The 5,105-nt window shown below is 47.1% G+C and overlaps 2 non-coding genes across 2 annotated transcripts; both read right to left on the minus strand.

Moving 5' to 3' along the window:
- Positions 1 to 1,528: 1,528 nt before the first annotated feature.
- Positions 1,529 to 1,601, minus strand: trnar-ucg (transfer RNA arginine (anticodon UCG)). Its single transcript has one exon. It is a non-coding gene; the product is annotated as a tRNA-Arg (tRNA).
- Positions 1,602 to 1,983: 382 nt separating this feature from the next.
- Positions 1,984 to 2,056, minus strand: trnar-ucg (transfer RNA arginine (anticodon UCG)). Its single transcript has one exon. It is a non-coding gene; the product is annotated as a tRNA-Arg (tRNA).
- Positions 2,057 to 5,105: the final 3,049 nt, after the last annotated feature.

Genomic DNA, 5,105 nt, shown 5'->3' on the forward strand with positions numbered 1-5,105 from the left:
ACTCCATGGCGTCCCACTTCTTTGATTCCACCCGCAAGAAGAAACGCTCTTAAGATTTGTCCATTTCCCAATTATTCTTGTTTTTATATGCTTCCCCTGCCTCAGGAGAAGAGTTCAAAGGTCAGTATCAGTCACCTAACAACGTCCCAGGAGATACAGGGATGCACTCCTTCACTCCTTCACTCCTTCACTCAACTGCTCCTCTCTGTCTAGAGATCCTCTCCAGCTCTGGAGTTTATTCATCAGAGCCCTTGGATGTAGCTGTTAATTGTACAAATTTTGAAGTTTGGGAAAACAACCCTGGTGGTAACTAAACAAACTATGCAGTCTTACTCTGTTCTGACCTTCTTGATCGCGTTCACCTGAAATCTTCCACTGTGTTCAAAAGGAGGGGAGGTAAAAATAGCTGCAGGAAGACAAAAGAGAGCAAAATGTGTCTAAGAACGGAAGACAGGGAGACATAAAGAAAAACTCCTGAAATAGAAGAAAGAAATTATGATCACAGGTTCTCTTTGTCTTGTCAAACAGCCTCCTGCGGTGCAAGCAAAAAAGTTCAAAAGCGTCAATTTGCCACTCCCTGCAAGCAGACATATTCTCATGTATGTTTAATGCATCTGTGAGATTTCACGATTTCCACTCCTTCCACCACCATATTGCAGTTTGCAGGATTTTAATTGGGAATAATCCACAGAGCAGGTGTGTCTGAAATGAAGTTCATTAAGGTTGTAGGCCAATAATGAAAGATTAATACTGAAACAGTTCACCTGCATCAAAGGTATTGCGGTCTAAGGAATGCCAATAATCATTAATCATAATCATTTGTCTAAGAAGTTTCTTTCATCAAAACCTATGATTACTAGCATGAACCCCAGAGCTGAGAGAACAAATTTAATCCCAAAATATTGCAAAATGTTTGCATCAGTGCATATTGAGAGAACCCTCTAAATGTTTGCTGTGACTTTTTGGTGCCTTCTATATGCTCAGCTGTGTTGAGAAATAGACAGACCCTTTCTGATTGTTCACTTCAAACTCCCATCTCCAGGTCAGAGTCAATCTGAGGCACCGTAGAGCAGCTCATCATGTCAGACAAAGAAGAGATGAGGTGAGGAACAGACGGGTCAACAATCCCAGCCCAACAGCTCTTCTTGACAGACCCTCATTTTCAGGGTGCTCAGTATTTGCCAGAATGGTCAATGTATCATATGCAAATATAGCATCAGTTATCTTTCCAGCAGAAGTTGCATGGTGTGTCTCTGTGTCGGTGATTCACAGTATTTATGAGCAGCTCTAACCACGAGGTGACCCCTCAGGCTTCTGATCAGAGGTCAGACGTCTTATCCATTTGGCTACGTGGTCCCACAAGAAAAGTTCGTTCTACAGAAAGTCAGTTCCTCTAAGTCTGGTTCTGGAGAAATTCTCCTCTGAGTCTGGTTCTATAGAAGGAAGAGAGTTTCGTACTTGGAGTGTGTTCCCAACAGAGAGAGTCCTGCGCTGAAGGAGGTTGGTTCCTACAGAAAGTTCCACAATTTAACCACGAAGGGACTCGAACCCTCAATCTTCTGATCCGAAGTCAGACGCCTTATCCATTAGGCCACGTGGTCCCCGTAATTTTAACTCCAGGTTCCGCAAAGGTCTCGTCCCCTGAAGCCCCATCTATGCTTCATATGTCTTCGTGGGCGCACATTGTGCGTCGGTCGCTGTGACGAAAAAAATCGTCATGACTTCCTGTCCGCTAGGGTCCACGTGAATCGATCCACAGAGGTCCTCATGCGGCCCATGCTTCTGCTCAGCTTAATGAGTGTGGCTCTACGGACAGTCTGTTCTTATAGAAAATCTCCTCTAAATCTGTTCCTAAGTGTCCTCGGAGTCTGGCTCTGGAGAAAGCTTTGTACTCGGAGTGCGTTCTCAACAGAAAGTGCCCTTAGAGTCTCGCGCTGAAGAAAGTCAGTTAATGCAGAAAGTTTCACAATTAAAGACTACCTTTAACCACGAAGGGACTCGAACCCTCAATCTTCTGATCCGAAGTCAGACGCCTTATCCATTTGGCCACGTGGTCCCTGTAGGCCTGACTCTGGTTCCGCAGAAAGTCTCGTCTTCTGAAGCCTCGTCCATGCTTCATATGTCCTCGTGGGTGCACATTGGGCGTTGGTCGTCAAGACTTCCTGTAGGCTAGGGTCCCCGCAAATCGATCCACAGACGTCTGCATGCAGCCCAAATTTTGTGACCGCATCGTCCCGGTATACGCATGCGCCAGAGCGCCACAGCAAACAATACATGACGGACGCTAGCTTTGAAAAATGACTGTGTGAAGCCATCAGACTGTAGCTCGGCCTACAAAGACATCCAGAGAGTGAAAAACTCGTGGACATAGAGAGCAGACTCTGTTGGGAGGGATGAGAAGGTCTGCCGACATAAATTAAAGTATCTATTTGCTCGGGCGCCACCCCCGCAATTCAGAAAGAGAAAAAAAGGCTAAATGAACTAATACTAAATGATAATGTACTGACAATGTATGTGCCTCATTTTCTATAAATAATATGTTATAAAGGAGCAGATAAACAGTCTGTACTGCCGGAAAAGCTTCTCCAGGATGCGTGGATCAGTGCGCCTGCATGGACCGCGCACCGCGTGAGCCCAAAATGTAGCATGAGAGAAAGCACGTCATATTGGTGGTGCGCAGACACGGACACGCGGACATTGGAAGCATGGACCAGGCTTGAGTCTGGTTCGACAGAAAATCTCCTCTGACTCTGCAGAAAGTCTCCTTTGAGTGTGGTTCGGCAGAAAGTCTCCTCCTCCGAGTCTGTTTCTACAGAATGTGTCCTTGGAGTCTGGCTCTACAGAAAGTCTGTCCCTATAGAAAATCTCCTCTTAGTCTGGTTCCCCAGAGATTCTCCTCCTCTGAGTCTTTCTGTAGAAATTCTCCTCCTCTGAGTTTGGTTTGCCAGATAGTGTCCTCAGAGTCCGGTTCTGCAGAAAGTCTACTATTTTAAGTCTGGCTCTATGGAAAGTCTGTTCTTATAGAAAATCTCCTCTGAATCTGTTCCGAAAGGCCCGTCCATGCTTCCAATGTCCGCACGGGTGCGCGTTCGCATCGGTCCGTGTGACATAAAAATTGTCGTGAATTCCTGTCCGCTAGGGTCTGATCCGCAGACGTCTGCGCAGCTGCCAGATTTTGTGACCGCGTTGTGCGCAGGTCGCGCCGGTGTACGCATGCGCCAGAGCGCCACAGCAGACAAAATATGACGGTAAAAGTGACGGTGGACGGAGCTACAGCCTGATGGCTCCACACAAAGACACCCAGAGAGTGAAAAACTCGTGGAGAGAGAGAGAGCAGACCCTGTCGTGAGGGATGAGAAGATCTGCCGACAGAAATGATTTAATCACTCGGGCGCCACCCCCGCAATTTAGAAACAGAAAAAAAAGGCTAAATAAACTTTAATTCTAAATGAAAATTTACTGAAAATGTATGTGCTTAATTTTCTCTGAATAGTCTGTAATAAAGGGCAGATAAACAGTCTGGAGAGCCAGAAAAGCTTTTCGAGGATGCGTGGATCAGTGCGCCAGCATGGACAGCGCACTGCGTGAGCACAAGATGTACCATGGGAAAAAGCGCATGTGCCTCGGTGGTGCGCGAAGGCTCCGAAACTGACGCAGACATTGGAAGCCTTAAATGTCCCCGGAGTCTGGTTTCAAAGAAAGTACTCTGTACTCAAAGTGTCCTGAGAGTCTCATGCTGAAGAGAGTCAGTTCCTACAGAACGTTTCAGAATTGAAGACCAGCTTTAACCACGAAGGGACTTGAACCCTCAATCTTCTGATCCGAAGTCAGACGCCTTATCCATCTGTCCACGTGGTCGTAAGTCCCCTTGCTCTGGTTCTGCAGACACTCTCGTCCCCTGAGTCTGGTTGGACAGAAAATCTCCTCCTCTCAAGGCCTCTACATACTCTACGGAAAGCCGAACATACATTGGATGACGTCAGCCAGCAGCCGAAGAAAGTTCACCTGCTGGCTGACATTTCATACTCCAGCAGAAAGCTGCATTAACTCAAAGGTCGCGCCCCCTATCTGGGGAGCTCCGAAGGATGAGTTTGTCTCCTTCCCATCACCGGCACAGATGGTAGGCATCGCGTGGGACTTCTGGAGACTGTGGAATTTTCCCAACTGTCGGTGCTATCGATGGCAAACGCGTCTCAACCAAAGCACCGCCGAGAGCTGGAAGGGACTTTTTTTAACCACAAAGGTCAGCACTCCACTGTCCTTTATGGCTGTGTGTGACGCCAGACACCGCTTTACCATGGTGGACATCGGGGCCTATGTCAAGCGGAGGGGGTGGAGGAGTGTTTGAGCAGAGCTCTTCGGTTCAGCTCTGAAGAACAGCCTGGTTTTGCCTCTTCCAGCTCCACGCCCTGGCACCTCCATCCAGGCCCCTCAGGTGTTTGTGGGAGACTCAGCTTTCCCCTTCACACAAACCTTTACGTTCTTATTCAAGTATGTTTTCATGAATCTCGTGTAAAATAGAAATCTATATATGAACTACAGACAAATGAGCAAAGAATCAAAAAAGGTGATGCGGCGTTTCGCCTTGGCGAATTTATCTGGCAGGTTCCCCCACCTCCTCCAACACTCGCTGTCATCCATATTCAATTTTTTTTGCCAGTTTCTGCCCACAAGTTATTGCACATGTTTGTATCTTTATGGCTACTTAAGGTAGGGTTATAAAGGTGCTCGTAGCAACGCACCAGCTGCTCTTTGATCGCGTCCATTTTTGACAGATCAAATATGCCGCAAACTGATTGCTTCCTGACAGGATGTGGAAACCGCGCATTAAAATCTGACCAATCACAGAAAACTTCCTGGTCGCCCAGCTGAAGAAAGCTCCTTCAGGACGAGGGGTTGAGTGTAGTTCAACGGAAAGTCTCCTACTTTGAGTCTGGTGCCAGAAGTTCTTTAACCACGAAGGGACTCAAACCCTCAGTTTTTTTATTCGAAGTCAGATGCCTTATCCATTTGGCCACATGGGCCCCATCCCTCTAAATCTGGTTCAGCAGAAAGTCTCCTCCCAGTCTGATTCTGCAGGTTTCTTCCTTTCCACCTACTCTGCT

Source organism: Salarias fasciatus, chromosome 15 (assembly GCF_902148845.1).
Source record: "Salarias fasciatus chromosome 15, fSalaFa1.1, whole genome shotgun sequence".
Taxonomy (NCBI): Eukaryota; Metazoa; Chordata; class Actinopteri; order Blenniiformes; family Blenniidae; genus Salarias; species Salarias fasciatus.